This window comes from Stegostoma tigrinum, chromosome 1 (genome assembly GCF_030684315.1).
Source record: "Stegostoma tigrinum isolate sSteTig4 chromosome 1, sSteTig4.hap1, whole genome shotgun sequence".
NCBI classification, from domain to species: Eukaryota; Metazoa; Chordata; class Chondrichthyes; order Orectolobiformes; family Stegostomatidae; genus Stegostoma; species Stegostoma tigrinum.
The window spans coordinates 12,484,840-12,502,545 of NC_081354.1; the positions used below are offsets into that span (position 1 = coordinate 12,484,840).

At 43.5% G+C, this 17,706-nt stretch overlaps 1 protein-coding gene across 3 annotated transcripts in view; it reads right to left on the reverse strand.

Moving 5' to 3' along the window:
- The window catches only part of LOC125461035 (uncharacterized), a 61,222-nt gene that overhangs the window by 28,542 nt on the left and 14,974 nt on the right, over positions 1 to 17,706 (reverse strand). Inside the window, exons 3-4 of one of the 3 annotated variants that reach the window (XM_048549553.2) lie at positions 17,393 to 17,438; positions 5,455 to 5,576 (exon numbers count right to left, since the gene is read on the reverse strand). The gene's annotated coding sequence lies outside the window, so the exon portion shown is untranslated. Of the gene's footprint in view, positions 1 to 5,454; positions 5,577 to 5,657; positions 5,835 to 17,392; positions 17,439 to 17,706 lie in introns of those variants that run through there. The other 2 variants (XM_048549383.1, XM_048549471.2) reach the window with 2 other exon arrangements.

The following is a 17,706-nucleotide window of genomic DNA, read 5'->3' on the forward strand; positions in this document are numbered from 1 at the left end:
CCATCCTGACTTGAACTATATTGCCGTTCTATCACTGTCACCGGAGATCAAAATCTAGGAATTCCTCCCCTAACGGCATTGTAGGTATACCTGCAACACATAGACTACAGCGGTTCATGATGGTAGCTCAGCAACACCTTCTCAAAGGTTCCTAGAGGCGGACAATACATGCTGGCCAACACAGTGATGCCCACATTTCATGATGGAGTAAAAAAAATCTCTAGGGGTTAGGCTTTTATCTTTGTGAATCCAAAATTTGAAAAGGATTGATGTTCTTAAAATAACTTACAGTCCAGGCTCTAGACAATTGGAAAAGGTAGTTCAGGTGTGTAGCAATGGCAGGGCAATGAGGCAAGAATACAAAAGTCTCAGCAAAATGTTAGATGACATTTAAGGAAGGATTCCTCTTGGCGAATATCACTGGAGTCACATATAGTTAAGGGTGAGAGATAGATATCTCTCCAGAGTGAAACTGGGTTTGAATGACTATCTGATAGCTACACGTCATTCTTAACTGCTACCTTAGGGGGAGGCGATGGCCTAGTGGTATTATCAACGGACTGTTAATCCAGAGACCCAGCTAATGTCTGGATTGAATCTAGCCACAAGCCAATTGTAGAATTTGAATTCAATGAGAATCTGGAATTAGGAGCCTAAGGGTGGCCATGAATCCATTTCCAATTGTTGGAAAAACCCATTAGGTTCCTTTAGCAAAGGAAACTTCCATCCTTACCTGGATAATAAAATGTGAGGCTGGATGTACACAGCAGGCCCAGCAGCATCTCAGGAGCACAAAAGCTGACGTTTCAGGCCTAGACCCTTCATCAGAGAGGGGGATGGGGTGAGGGTTCTGGAATAAATAGGGAGAGAAGGGGAGGCGGACCGAAGATGGAGAGAAAAGAAGATAGGTGTAGAGGAGAGTATAGGTGGGAAGGTAGGGAGGGGATAGGTCAGTCCAGGGAAGATGGACAGGCCAAGGAGGTGGGATGAGGATAGTAGGTAGGAGATGGAGGTGCGGCTTGGGGTGGGAGGAAGGGATGGGTGAGAGGAAGAACAGGTTAGGGAGGCAGAGACAGGTTGGACTGGTTTTGGGATGCAGTGGGTGGAGGGGAAGAGCTGGGCTGGTTGTGTGGTGCAGTGGGGGGGGGGGACGAACTGGACAGGTTTAGGGATGCGGTGGGGGAAGGGGAGATTTTGAAGCTGGTGAAATCCACATTGATACCATTGGGCTGCAGGGTTCCCAAGCGGAATATGAGTTGCTGTTCCTGCAACCTTCGGGTGGCATCATTGTGGCACTGCAGGAGGCCCATGATGGACATGTCGTCTAAAGAATGGGAGGGGGAGTTAAAATGGTTTGCGACTGGGAGGTGCAGTTGTTTATTGCGAACCGAGCGGAGGTGTTCTGCAAAGCGGTCCCCAAGCCTCCGCTTGTCCGCTTGGTCCATCCTTACCTGGTCTGGCCTACATATGACTCCAGGCCCATAGCAATGTAGTTGACTCTTAACTGCCCTCTGGGCAATTAGGGATGGGCAATAAATGCTGCCTAGCCAGCAACGCCCTCATCCCGTGAATGAGTAAAAATACTTGCATTTTATTTCCAATTTTTTTAAAAACTGCATTCAATTTTCAATCTGTAAAGAGATTTGAGTTTACATTCAGTGAATTGTTAGTCTAGGCCTTTCAGATTTACAGGGCCACTACTGTAATCATTAAATTACCCTGACCCAATTGTCTCTGAATAGCTAGTTGAACAACTACAAGCTGATTGAATGACCGGCAACTTAGCTGCAACATGTGAGACTTTGTGGAGCCCGGTGGAACATAACAGAGAGGAATTCCCACATATGAATACCAACTGAAGTCACAGCCAGCACCTGCAATCACCAGATTGCCACAAAGAATTACAGGATGACTGTAAAGCTCCATTACCACGGCAACCTATCACAAACCAAATGCAAAACAAAAAGTGTGAATAGAAACCAACAGATTGACAAAAGCAAACGGTACTATGTAGATAGCAAGGTGCAGAGCTGGAAGAACACAACAGGCCAAGCAGCATCAGAGCAGGAGGAAGGCTGATGTTTCGGGTCTGGACCCTTCTTTTCTTTTCGTTTAGCTCTACACCTTGTTATCTCAGATTCTCCAGCATCGGCAGTTCGTACTATCTCTGAAAAAGGTTTTGAGTTGATATGATTGTTCTTCAGAGAATGGTGCTAAAAATGTCAAATATATCCCGTAATATTGGCTCTCATTTTTTTCTGCACACTGATTTTGCTGAGTTTTTCTATTCTTCAACTTCTATTCTTCAAAATAACTTATTTACATGAAGACTCACAACTGTACTGGAGATGATGGATTGTCAATTCGCAAAGCCACCATGAAGTGGGTTCCAGAAGATGAAAATGAAGCTCCGTACAGTACAAAGCAGAAATGCAGACCTGTAACCACCAGAGAAACTGCAATGACTTTTATTCCTGACCATTCCCAGGAGGAGGAATGATATAATTGACTACCTAGAGGATTGACAACCCTGCTACATAATGTGTGGGAGTGCAGAGAAACACCATATAGCTGGTCTTCCATTGTCAGGAATCTGAACACAATAAGAAAAGAAATGCATCCACCTAAACTGCCATATCTAGGTTTTAAGAGGTTAAATTGCAGTTGTAGAATCATGTTTTTTGGGATTAGATGACAAGATGTATCCCTTCAGTCAGAAATCTTCCCTTCTTACTAGAAGGTCTAGACTAACAATCCATTGAATGTTGGCAGATTAAAAATCTAAATTGAATTTAATTGAATTGCACAAAAAAATCTGGAAATGCAAAGGCAGAGAAGGTATTAATTTTTAAGGAAGGAACAATTAAAAATGGAACAAAACGTTGCCTGAACGAGAGCCAGTCAGTCAATCAGAGAGTTACACATTGCTGTTGCTACCCAATTACACTGCTGCAGGCTCATTGGCTACCATAAATGAAACACTCAGCTGGAATAAATACCTATTGTGGAGAATCGGAAGAAAGTCACCAGGGCACAGAGCAGTTTAAATGTGGGTAAAAATAAACCCCATTGTACTTTTGTTATTACCAGCAGAATTCTGACAAGAGCAAAGCTGAGAGAATTATAACTTTCACATAAGCACAAAGCATCAACTCAGGCAGCTTCTAATATATTCAGGTGCACTTCCTTAACTGTTTCAAAGCCGGATCACTGCAGTATGTCTGGATAAAACTGACTTTTTTTTAATTGGAATGCAGAATGTGACCATGTGTGCAATTATTGATTACTATAATATGCCACCAATGCCTTTAAAATTCTACTTATTGTAATAATTTCTGATGACGTGATCTTGTGTTAATGAAAAGACACACCTCAAAAAATCTGATTTCAAAAAGTACCATGCAAAACAATTTGTGTGTGTCCAGCTTTCCTGTTTTCCATCATCTCCACAGTCCATTAATTTATTTCCTACAGTATCCTTGTATCCTTGTGAGATATGGTGATGTAGTTGTAATGTAGCTGGTCTTGCAATCCAAAGGCCCAATCTATTGCTCTGAAGAACACAGGTTCAAACCCCACTCTAGTCACTGGTAAACTTTAAATTTAACTAATAAATCAAAAAGAAAAAATCTGGAATAAGAGCAAGTCTCTACAACAGTGACCACTGCCAATTGCTGTTAAAAAAGAACATGCAGCTCAGTAAAGCCTTTCAGGAAAGGAAATCTACCATTCTTTATCTGGTCTAGCCCACATATGACTCCAAACCCACACTGATGTGGTTCTTAATTGAACCCTGAACTGGCCCAGCATGCCACTTCCAGTGATACCCACTTCCCATGAAAGATTTTTTTTTAAATGTTCCCAAATGATGCTCAATAGAGGTATCTCTGTTTGGTGGGAGATTCTGAGGAGTTTGAACTGGGGAAAAGCACACATTTACTCTCAGGGAATGTGGAAGGAAGTTTGTAGAAAATCCCTTTGGATCCGTGGATGGTCTGAGCTTTTGATGGGCTTGTGGAAATTATGCAATGCCTGACTGAGAAGCATATTTGGAAAGAGGAGGGGGTGAGACAGCCTCTGATGAGGTAAATCCTCAGGTTTCAGGCAGGAGGTAGATTCGGACATTGTGGGTCAATGGTGAACTGAGGCTGGAAGGGAAAAGACTCTCACAAAAACTGCTTGAAACATTTTAAATAATTGGTTCTCAATCCGAGCTGCAGCACAGGTGAGTGTTTCATCCCCTTGTGCTGATATTTGACCCAAACAAGTAACCCCGACATCCAAGGAAAAATTGCAGGAAACATGTTTGAACCCACTTTTGTAATCCAATTTGCAAATCCCTGTCCATATTCTTGGAGAAAAATTACAAACAATATATCGAAACTGAAGATAAAACAAAAAATATTTCACATAGACTCCAACTCCAGGAAGAACTGTATCACCCTAACTATGGTGACAGCTTCTGAATGAATGCATTAATTTAAACCTGAGTATTAAAACAGAATGATTTTTTTCTCATGGACTATTCTGAGATTCAATGCATGGAACTTAAAGCACCCAGACAGAAAAAGACCAAACTGAGCTGGATTATGTGATGGTCCTGCTCCTCCTACACAACTTCATCTTACACTATTGACATACTGTTCTATTTAATAAGATCATAAGAGATAGGAGCAGAAGTAGACCATTCAGCCCCATTGAGTCCACTCTGCCATACTCTGAAATAATGGCTGTTCTAATAATTCTCAACTCTACTTTCCTAGCTTTTGCCCGTAGCCCTTGATTTCCTTACTCATTAAAAATCTACCAACCTCAATCTCAATCTTGAATACGCTGAATGACCCAGCCTGGACAGCACTCTGTGTTAAGAATTCTACAGAATTTTCTTTTCTCTTTCTCCATTATGTGTTTATCTAGTTACGCCACAAATATATCTGTACCTCTCACCTTCTTATGAGAATTAGTTCCCTGTTCAGGCCATTCTCTGGATAAAGAGGGTTTTGCTTGAATTTCTTATCGAATTTATTAGTTACTATCTTGTATTTATGACCTCCGGTTTTAGCCTAAACACATGGAAACATCTTCATAGTCTACCCCACCAAACCTCTTCATTATTTCAAGGACTGCTGTCAAGTCACCACCTCAGCCTCTGTTTTTAATATCAGTTCTCAAAAGGCAATTACAACCAAAACCAACAACATTTTTAATATAAAAAACAGAACTGGGAAACATCTAATGGCACCTATGGAAAGGAAGACAGAGTTTATGTTTTGAGTCCAATACAACTTCCTAGAAAGTGTGCACTTTGATTTTATTTCTGGGTTCCAGCATCTGCAGTGGTTTGATATCATTTACCAACAAATCACATTTCTCTTACAAATTAATGGTAAATTTTAATTTTCTCTCATTTCCCATCTCCTTCTGTCTTAGTCTCCCTTTGTTTGTGTTACTCACAGTCCTCTTCACTTTTTTTTCTCCTCCCTCAGTCTCTGCACTTCATTTATAATTCTTTTTATCCAGGTATTTCTTCAACTGCTTTCTTTGTATTCTTCACATTAGCTGCGTAGCCATTCAATCTAAAGAAGAACATTTTAAATGTGAACATTTCAAAATTTACATTAAAGAATTACATCTACTCATGCTAGGTTAACACTCACCAAAAATTGTACACCATTTAGCTGTTTTCTTTACTGATTTCCCCATATTTTACAATGCCTGTCTAATACATAAGTAGATTACCCACTGACCATATACTGTACAAATCTAAACTGTACAGATTCCTTGACTGCGCAAATACCAGTGGGTCTGTCCCTTTAACAGCTGAAGAACTGTCAGTGGTTTCACTAACTGTTAGCCCGAACGGAGCATCAAAACCACACCTTTCCTTAAAAGGGGCTGATACCGGAACACACTCAGCTTCTGTCAACAAATCAGCACTTTCCACATCTGTATCTTGGCTCAAAACACTTGTCACATTCAAAACACAACAGGCAACAGACTTACATTCACAGGAACGCCTCAAATGTGGAAGCAAAACATGATTGTAAAAAAAAATCACCAATTTTCTTTTAAAGAGATGGTACTCTATTTATCGAGAAACTGCTCGACAGGGGTTATCTTATAGAGGTCTTATAAAATTATAAAGGGGCATGGATAGGGTGAACAGTTGAGGTCTTTTCCCGAGGGTAATGGAATCAAAAACTAGGTGACATGGGTTTAAGGTGAGAGGGGAAAGATTTAAAAGAGACCTAAGGGGTGACTTTTTTACACAGAGGGTAGTGCGTGTAAGGAATGAGCTGCCAGAGGAGGTGGTGGAAGCTGGTACAATTACAACATTTAAAAGGCAGCGGAATAGGTATGTGAAGGGAAGGGTTTAGAAGGATAACAACCAAATGCTGGGAAATGGGACTAGATTTATTTAGAAATTTGGTCAGCATGGACAAGTTGGACTGAAGGGTCTGTTTCTGTACTGTACGACTGAATGACTCTATGGCTATTACAGAAGCTCCTGTGGTTTTTACCATGCTGTTGCAAAGCTATAGGCTTGCAATTGCTATAAAGATGCAAGGGGTGGAATATCTGAAGCAATGGAGTCTGAAAATGACAGAATATGTTATCCAAACACTCAAAGCTTGTGGCTTTTTCTGCCCTCCCACCCTCCTGACCGTACCTCAGCACAAAACCAAATCGAATTCGGGTTATAAAATATTGTGGATCTTACCCGGTCTTCCTCTCATCCTGCCTCATTCCCTCCAGCACCAATGTTATCCATTTGTAATTGGGGGATTGAAAGCCAACATGACCAGGGCCAAATGATCTCTGCTGTGTGCAGACACAAAAGGAAGCAGGATAATTTCTCCTTGCCCTGAGAAGTTAAGGGGAGGGGTTCAAAATTAACTGGATTTGAGGAGGTCTTTTTCCTGGGTGGTGGGAGTCCAAAACTAGGGGGAATAGGTTCATGGTGAGAAGGGAAAGATTTAAAAAGGACCTGAGGAGGTAACTATTTCACGCAGAGGGTGGTGCATGTAAGGAATAAGCTGCCAGAGGAAGTGGTGGCAGCTGGTATAATTACATTTAAAAGGCATATGGATGGGTATAAGAATAGGAAGGGTTTAGAGGAATATGAACCAAATGCTGGCAAATGGGACTAGGTCAGACTTGCCAAATTGGACCGAAGGTTCTGTTTCTGTACTGTGTAAATCTATGGCTCCAAATGCAGAGAAACTATTTCCCCTGGCAGATGATTCCATGACTACAGTTCACTGACCTAAGGTAATAATTGGTAAAAGAACTAGAGGAGAGATGAGAAAGATGGTATTTTTACATTGAGAATAGATATTACTCAAAGTACTTCAGTGAGGGTAACAGGAGCAGACTGAACAGATCCAAAAGGGAATTGGATATGTACTTTTAAAAAGGACATGAACAATTGTAGCGCAATTAGGCGAAAGGGAGTGAGACCAAAGTAGTTCCAAATAGCCAACACGACCTTGTCAGACAAAATGGTCTCCTTCTGAGCTGTCAGATCCTATGATTGTATCAGTTCATCAGCTGCTAGTAAAGGATTTCATTTCTGCACACGTCCTTACACAGTTCCCAAATGTAAGATTTAATGGCAGTGGAAGAAGACACTAACCATTATCTACAAGCCCATATACAGCCAGCCAGTGACAATGTAGAATTCCTTCTGTTAGATACCTGCCACTTGCTGAGTAGATTTTTTTTAGCTGGGTTGCACCAAAGGGAAGGGTTTTCTGAGAAGCTTGACTTTAATCCCTGAACCCCTTCCTTGGCTAATGTTCAGTCAGCGTTCATCAAACCTGTTCATTTCACATTGTCCCCAGTATGTGAAACACTTAGACGTTTCTGCTGTAAAAGCTGATCCTTATATCTACCATGCAGCCTCCCAAGGTGATGCACAATGTAGGAAGATAAGGAAGTGTTAATGATCAGATCCTGTTACTCTGAGGTTATCATGAAGGCCCCACCTTCTCAACCACGCTCCTCACCTGAGTCATGGTAACCCTCAGGGTTAAATTCACCACCTGTCATCTCTGTCTAGTGAGACAGTACCTTATAGAATCATAGAATCCCTTCAGTGTGAAAGCAGGTCATCTGGCCCACTGAGTCCACGCCGATCCTCTGAACAACATCCCAATCATACACACTCCCCCCTACCCTATCTCTGTGACCTTGTATCTACTATAGTTAACCCACAAGCCTGCACAGCCCTGAACACTATGGGGCAATTTAGCATGGCCAATGTACCTAACCTGTACATATTGGAGTGTGGTTCCCTAGTGATTATACCTTTACAAATTGCAGAGCAACAATTAAAACAATTACTGGATATTAAGGGATAAGATTTAACTACAGCAGATGCCTTAAATATGCTGAAGACATTATAACAATGACATAATGATTTAAGTCTAACCTCTGCATTTGTCCCACCTCTTCTGCACTACCCAGTCATTCACCTTAATATTAATGACCACGCCTTCAGCTATCTTGGCTCCAGAATTCCCTTCATAAACTTCATCATCTCACCACAAAGATCTTCATAAAATCTCACTCTTAGCCAGGCTTCAAACCAATTGTTGTAGTTTCTGTGTCTTTGGCTTAGCATCAATCCCACTCTGATTACGCTCTTGTGAAACATGTAGGTTTGCTGTTCTTAAAAGGTGCTACATAAATACAGATTGATGCTATCATTACTCCAGGCTTCAGTCGATTTATTCAAGATGGGTTAGGTTAAAACATATTCTGCTGTAGTCACATGCACTTATTCTAGTGAGAAAGTCTTTGCACACTCACACTACACAAATAAATGTATTTTGTGTGTGTGAGTGTATTTACTTAATGACAGTTAATGACATCATTAACAAAGGAAGGAAAGCACTCACAAAGTGCCCACACAATCCATTTTATTGCAAGTCTAACAACAATGCAGACTACTCATTTTTCATCGGAATTGCAATGAACCACATCTGGATTCTCAGTTAACTGTATGTGACCAGCAGCCAATAAATGAGACACACCACACTAAAACAGGAGTGTCCAATGCTTGTCTGCTGTTCTAGTAACATTTACTTGCAGGTTTGCTCTTCGGTTTCAAACTGATGAAAAAGGAAAATGCTTTCTAGTGTGCACAATGCCACCTGGTGCCTGAAATCTTTATTTGAAATCAGCAGTGAGACCAGAACCGTGTACATCTTCAGTCACTGGTTCTCAACCTTTATATCTTACAGACTAACAACCACTTTACCAAAACAAAAACCTGGTCCCATCACGATGTAAAAACAAAACACTTTTCCCAAGGTATGTATTTTTGTTTTTAAGCATTACTTTAATCATTAATGGAAATTTTTAAAGTCATTAAAAATAGCAATGATTTTGCCGAGAATACGTTAAATTTTTAGAAAACCAAATTGAAATCACGATTTAATCATCAGTGAGAAGCCAGTGGTTGCATTTCATTGGCAAGCCTGTCAATTCTTGAGATCGTACCTAGATAACAAGTTGATAAATACTTTCAGAGATAGTGGGAACTGCAGATGCTGGAGAATCCAAGATAACAAAGTGTGGAGCTGGATGAACACAGCAGGCCAAGCAGCATCTCAGGAGCACAAAAGCTGACTTTTCGGGCCTAGACCCTCATCAGAAAAGGGGGTTGGGGAGAGGGCTCTGAAATAAATAGGGAGAGAGGGAGAGGTGGACCAAAGATGGATAGAGGAGAAGATAGGTGGAGAGGAGATAGACAAGTTAAAGGGGTGGGGATGGAGCCTGTCAAGGTGAGTATAGGTGGGGAGGTAGGGAGGGGATAGATCAGTCCAGGGAGGATGGACAGGTCAAGGGGGCGGGATGAGGTCAGTAGGTAGGAAATGGAGGTGCGGCTTGAGGTGGGAAGAGGGGATAAGTGAGAGGAAGAACAGGTTAGGGAGGTGGGGACGAGCTGGGCTGGTTTTGGAATGCGGTGGGGGGAGGGGAGATTTTGAAGCATGTGAAGTCCACATTGATACCACTGGGCTGCAGGGTTCTCTAGCGGAATATGAGTTGCTGTTCCTGCAACCTTCGGGTGGCATCGTTGTGGCACTGCAGGAGGCCCAGGATAGACATGTCATCTAAGGAATGGGAAGGGGAATTGAAATGGTTCGCGACTGGGAGGCGCAGTTGTTTATTGCGAACCGAGCGGAGGTGTTCTGCAAAGCAGTTCCCAAGCCTCCGCTTGGTTTCCCCGATGTAGAGGAAGCCACAATAGGTACAGCGGATGCAGTATACCACATTGGCAGATGTGCAGGTGAACATCTGCTTGATGTGGAAAGTCATCTTGGGGCCTGGGATGGGGGTGAGGGAGGAGGTGTGGGGGCAAATGTAGCACTTCCTGCGGTTGCAGGGGAAGGTGCCGGGTGTGGTGGGGTTGGAGGCGGGGTGTGGAGTGGACAAGGGAGTCCCTGAGAGAGTGGTCTTTCTGGAAGGCAGACAAGGGTGGGATGGAACAATGTCTTTGGTGGTGGGGTCGGATTGCAGATGGTGGAAGTATCAGAGGATGATGCGATGTATCCGGAGGTTGGTGAGGTGGTATGTGAGGACAAGGGGGATTCTCTTTTGGCAGTTATTACGGGACGGTGTGTGAGGGATGAGTTATGGTGAATGCGGGAGACACAGTTGAGGGCGTTCCCAACCACTGTAGGGGGGAAGTTGAGGTCCTTGAAGAATGAGGACATCTGGGATGCACGGGGGTGGAATGCCTCATTCTGGAGGCAGATGCGGCGGAGGCGAAGGAATTGGGAATAGGGGATGGAATTTTTGCAGGAGGGTGGGTGGGAGGAGGTATATTTGAGGTAGCTGTGGGAGTCGGTGGGCTTGAAATGGATATCGCTTTCTAGGTGGTTGCCTGACATGGAGACAGGGAGGTCCAGGAAGGGGAGGGATGTGTTGGAGATGGTCCAGTGTAAAATGTACCTTTCTAACATTTCCAACAGCATACATTTTCATTCCATCTGGAGTATTTGGGTTTCTGTTTCAGCCTCTGCCATTTTCACAATCCTAGACTTTTTGATGGCAGCAGTTCTGGTTGCATTGAGTAAATGTGTACAGTTTGGGTCTACTGTGTACTTTAAGAACAGCACTGTGGCTCAGTGGGTTAGCAGTGCTGCCTCACAGCACCAGGGACCCAGGTTTACTTCCATCCTTGGGTGACTGTGTGGAGTTTGCACGTTCTCACTTGTCTGCGTGGGTTTCCTCCCACACTCCAAAGATGTGTGGGTTAAGTGGATTGACCATGGTAAATTGCCCCACAGTGTCCAGGGATGTGCAGGCCAGTTGGGTCAGCCATGAGGATATGCAGGGTCACAGGGATAGGGTAGAGGGGTTGATCTGGGAGGGATGCTCTTTGGAGGGTTAGTTTGGACTCGACGGGCCAAACAGCCTGCTTCCTGCACTTGTAGGGATTCCATGATTTTAAATAAAGATATAATTGCTTAGAAGAAGTTCATAGTAGGGTAACATGACCCTTTCTTGGAACAATGGGCATTTCTGATCAAGAGTGGTTGAATGGGTTAGCTGGCTATACATTTGAAGTTTAGAAGTACAAGAGGCAATCTTAATGGTATCTACAAGATCTTGAGGGAACTCGACACCTGGAAACTACTTCCTCTTCTGTGAAAGACAAAACTAGGAGATAGATTTTAAGATAAAATGTCTCCACTTTAAAGACAGAAATGTGGAGAATTGTTTTCTCTCAGAGGGTTGTTAAAGTAAATAATTCTCTTGCTCATAAGATAGAGGAGGATTGGCCTTTAAACTTATGACAACTTAGATTTTTAATAGACCCGGGAGTCAAGGCGATGGAGAGCAAGCAGGAAAGCGGAGCTTAGACCACACTCAGCCCTGATCTTAATGAATGGTGAAACAGGCTCAAGGGACCAAAAAGAGTGGATAGTCAAATGTAGCACAAATACTAGAAAATGACCAAAGGTGTCAGGACACCAGAACAGGGGAGCAGCACAGTCATAGAAGGAAATGGGAGACTTAAGTTATGGTGGTGTTGTGGTCACTTTCTTGTGTTATGAGAACCTGGGAAGAGAAAATAATGCAGTTGTTATGTGACTGGACTATTTAACGTTCCAGTGGACTGAGAGTTCGAACCCCAAGGCAGCCATTTGAGAAACTGATGTTATTATTACAAAGAGCCATAAAGTAGTCAAATACGAACCAAAGGCATTTTTATTATGGAATGGTCCATAAGTTGGCATTGGCCAGTGACTGGCACGTCCTGAGAATGTTACGGCAGAGTCCCAATTGGCTGGGAATGTTTCAGAGGGTCAGAAAACATGAGGGTCAACCATTTTTACCACTTGAGAGAAAGCAGGGTACTGCTGGCATCAAATCCAAAAGTCTAAGTTGCCAGGTGGGGAGTGAGGAGCGTCCTGTAGACCTGTTTCCAGCTGGAGTTGCATTAATTTTATAAGAATGTTGAAACACTTTTTGCAACATATTTATGCCATAAATTACACCATTAAAAACCTGTGTGCAGATGACAGAATAATGAACCAAAAAGGGGACTGACAGCATCTTTATTAAATAAGTACAGAGCCTATCAGACTTCAGTTCTTCTTGATTGATGAAGGTTGTGTAAACCAGTCAGTTTCAGACAGCAGGTCAATTTCAGGATGCATGAATATGTGCTATTCAAAGTCTGACCCTTACTAGAGTAAAATCTCACTGTCTAAAGAGAGAGTGAGCACATACGCTGTGCGACTGTTCACAGTAGCAAAGGGGCTGATTGGGAAATGGTGACTGATTCAGGGTAGCGTGAGAGAGGGGCTCAGGTGACTGGAGCAGTAAGCAGTTGAGAGTCTGAGAGTTTAACTCGGTGAGAGAGATGTCAGGTGACCCTTGATTCAAGGATGGTATCTACTCGGGGCTGCATGTTTCTCCCACAACTCTTCAAGTGACTGAAATGGACAATTCACAATCTATTGACTATCAGGTATCAAGAGCAAAATACTTCATGTGACAGTGGGATCTAGATCACCGGATTTGCTGCTTTCTCTTTCTTCTCTGCTGCAACACACACACACACACACACACACACTCCCCCAACCCCCAAAACACACACACACACACACACACACACTCCCCCAACCACCACACACACACACACACACACACTCCCCCAACCACCACACACACACATTCTCCTCAACCACACACACACACTCACACTCCTCCCCCCCCCCCCACACACACACACACACACACACACACACACACACACACAGTCATTAATGGCAAAGATGCTGTTCTTCCAGGAGAGTTTCAGAGTGTCTCTGTAGTATTTCATTTGTCCTCCCCTTTAACACTGCCATTTGAGAGTTGCAAAACAGGACCTAGTGGGGATGTGGGTTGTTTTTCAGCCACCTGGATACTGTCCATTGGAAGTAAGAACAAGAGTAGGCCATTCAGCCCTTCATGCCTGCTCCATCATTCAATATGATCATTGCTGATCATCCAACTCAGTCCCCTGTTCCCACCTTCCCCCTGTACCCTTTGACCCCCTTTAGACCCAAGAACTATAACTAACTCCTTGAAAACTTCAATGTTTTGGCCTCAGCCGGTTTCTATAGCAGAGAATTCCACAGGCTCCCCACTCTCTGGGTGAAGAAATTCTGTCTCATCTCTGTCCGTGGTGGTGGATTTTGCAGGAGGTTTTGCCTGATTGCTTTCAAAGCTCACTTCAAGGGGGGCACAAATTTTTTTTTGATGGTCCTCCCTTTGCATCTGGAAGGGCATTGCTGGTGGGATTTCTCGGTCACTGGTGTGTTGTTGATACACAGGCCACATCTCACTGACATTGGACACTCATGGGTAGTTGGAGAGGAAAGCAATGGAGTTCTGAGGCAGTGGATACTTGAGGTGCAGGAGGAGTAGTAACGGGGCAGTAAGTTGAAGTTGGGCAATACTATTTGGGGGAATAATGGTATTCAGTTGGAAACCTGGGTGGTTTGTTACCAGGGATTGTTTTGTGCTGGAGCTGGTGGCATCCTTGTCTCTGAGCCAGAGGCATGGGGCTCAAGTCTCAGTCAATGGCTTGTTAGTCATTGATGGTATGTTCATAATGCAGGCAGCCAGATTCATTGCCAACCTGCAAATCCTTCCAAAATGACACAGTGGGCTGATGATAAGAGTGGGAGTGTGTCTCATGGCCAACCATGCTTGAGGCACTGTGGTGTCAAGCTTTAGCCTCTGCTTTCTGACTAGCGACCTATTCCAGGAAAAACTAACTATGGAAACAGATGTAAGCATATGCTTTGTGTGTCTTAAACGTCTCTGGACATTAACCCATGGTGCTGGGCCAATAAAACCATGCAGACTGGGTCTGGACCATAATCGAAACACTAGCTTCATCTCCCCTTGAATGATCTTGTGCCCATTGTCTTCAATTTGTGACTGGAAACAGTGGCCATATAGTGAGGATCAGCACAGCAGCATGGAGAGATAGAGAGGAAGCACATTAATGCAGCTTTGCCTGTGGATTGAAGCTGGATGCTGGGAAAGTGGAGGAAGGCATCACCTTGATTCTGCAAGCATACCATGATATAATGATATCAAATTGGATTGTCTTGCTAAGCCTCTGATTTCTCACTGAAAAATTTGTATTGTACCATCTTGAAGGGAAGTTTGGTTGGGCTGTTGTTTCACTATTTGTGGCATTGCAGTTGTCAGTCAATTGTCACGTTCGAAATTCTACGCATGTCCATTTCATGTTCATTTCCCCGAATGAAGTGACTGCTCCCATGGAGACATTTCAATGTTGTATTCTCTCTTGTGGTCATTCTTCTTGTATCCTTTTCATTTTGTTGTTTTCAGGAGAAGGCGACACTGCCCCAGCAAGTAGGCTATCACAGCCATGGTGCTAAAATAGTGGGCTGTGATCCATAAGCAGGTCTGGATTCAGTGGGAGTTGAGTGAGGGTCCTTTGTCCCCACCCACGGTTGTAGCTTGACGGTTCTCCTGGTAGGAGGCCATGAGTTAACAGGAATCCTGTGCCGGTGGCAGGGGAGCTCATCAGAGTCACGGTCATTGATAAAGTTTGGAAAATCAAGAATACTGTTACAATTCTAACTCAATTCAGCAGGATGTGAAACAGCTAGGCAATAGACGCATACTGTAAAACCTCCTGATTTCAGGCCACATTGGACTTCCAGCAGAGCAGGGTACTAAACTAGTGGCTGAATCAATCCCCTGCCCAGTTCTCGTGCAGTGATTTACTTTAAAATGACCCCACTCCCTACCATGTGTGGCCCTCTGCCATGAAGGACATATTTTATGAGCTTCCTATGGATGGCAGTTTTGGGAACCTTGGCATCCTGCATTGTCCATTGACCAGGTTGCTGCTAGTCACTGTATCTGCTTCTACCCCCATTGCTGCTGTGCCAGACTGCACCTCTCACATCTTCATGGTTGCACCACATGACCCCTGATCAGTGCCACCACTGGGCCAACTGGCCAACTCCTGCTTTTGATTGAGGGAATGGGACAGTACAGGAGAGCTGTGCCGATAGGTGGGTGGAGGAAATTAATGGCATTTTACTTCTGATTACCCCAATCATTGTTTCTATCATCCTAACGGGAGTTAGGATTCCAGAGTTTGGAAACTAGGAGTTGGGGGGTGGTGGAGGGGGGTGAACACGAGAGAGAGGTGTGGGGAGTGAGAGAGAGGAGAGAGAGAGAGAGAGAGAGAGAGAGAGAGAGAGAGAGAGAGAGAGAGAGAGAGACTGCACGACAGCGGGACAGCACCAATAACACATGCATGGGAGAGAGAGTCAGCAAGTAAGAAATGGAGAAAGATGCTAGGCTGTGGGACTTGCATAGGGTGATCAAAGTCTGAGCCAGTGAACCTTTGTGGCTAAGGCAAATGAAACTGACTGTAGACTGGAAGGCTTCAGACCCCAAAGGCTGGGGACTTGAAATCTTAGGATAGGGCTCACAGGGATTTGGTGGGGTAGGGTGAAGACAGTAAGAGGCTGAAGTATAGGGATATAGACTTAGTCTGAATTTGAGAAAGATGTTGGTGACTAAATTCGTTAGAAGGAATTGTTCCAGAGTGGGGAATATAGGGTGCAGAATTTCCAACAGAGCTGGCTGTTGTATATTTGACATCTCAGACACATGTAGAGACAGTACTGGTTTCCATGTGTGCAAGAACTTTATTTATGTTTCAGCTAGCAGCTTCTGTCTTCCTATCTGAGTCAACACCCAGGCTTAAATCAATCAAACAATGAGCATAGATTAGCCAACATTGATAATCAAACACAGAACAACTATATATACGATAAGCAGCATGGCTAAGCAGGAATAGCACAGAGAGGAAGCAGCCAGTGAAAGGGGAGAGAGTTAAATCTGGGATCTCTTTTTGGGGAGGGTCATGGTGAAGATTATTTCCATGAATGGGTGTGTAGGGAATTTGCTCCCTGTCTTCTCTACACCTTTCTTTAGTTCACCGTGAACCAGTCACAGCTTCCTTCTTGCTCTCTCTAGATACTTTGATTTCCAGCTCCCAGCAATGGTACTGCAAAGAAACCTTGTTCGACATTGGGCTTCATGTCTCTGGCCTCAACCAACCCCATCAGCTCATCACCATCCTGCTGCCCGTGGCAGGGTGAGATTCTGACATGATTGCTACTATTTTCAAGGCATTGCTCCCTCTACAGGACTCTGTAGAAACTACAGAGTTTTAAATTAAGGGCTTTGGAGACAAGCTGGATAATTAGATAAAGGATGGAAATTGCACATGAAGGGATTAACCAGGAGGAGGCAAGGAGATAGGTGAAAGAAAGGCAGTAAAAAGGGGGTGAAAGTCAGGGATAATTGGCGAGAATAACATATGGTATCATCACCACAGCCTCACTGTCAGTAAAGAAAGGAGAGAGAGAGAGAGAGAGAGAGAGGGGGAGAGAGAGAGGCAGAGACAGAAACAATGTGACAATGAATTCAGACTTTAATTCAGAGGATTTACAGTATGACAACAGCTTGCCTTCATCTTCACAACCTTGTAATGGAGGAAAAGGTCCTAAGGTATTTCATTGGAGGACTACGAAGTTATTACAGAAAAACAGATTGGTTTTAACAGCCTCTTAGGGAAAAGAGGACTAGAGAGATAGATGGAGAGAATGGCAGAGCTTAGGACTGAAAGGGCTTATAACCTGGCTGCAAAATGGTACGAAAAAAGGTATGAGGGATGCAGAAGAGTGGAAATGGAGGAATACAGAGTTCCCTCAATACATTAATAAGATATACATATTTGTCACACTTTCCCAGTGACTGATTGTTCAGAACATCTATATTGTAAACATACATCAAGCACATTATAAGCATTTCCCCATCATACCTTGTTGATTATACTGTGAGGCACCAGGACCGGTACTACAGGAGACCTGCCAGTAAAATGTAAAGTGGTGCAGAGTTAAATCTGAAGCATTACGACAGCAAGACAAATGGAGAATGTGGGGCACTGTGACATGGAATTAAACTGTTGAACCACAAATTCAAGATGGCTTTCACAGAATTCTTCACATAGCTTAATCAAAACTGGAACAGGCTTTAAACAAAAATTCTGGTGATATTCAGTGGCCTGCTAGTCAGTGTAGTGAGGTTAACCAGGCCCTTCCTTCTGGATGGATGTTCCCTTGATCCTGTGCTAAT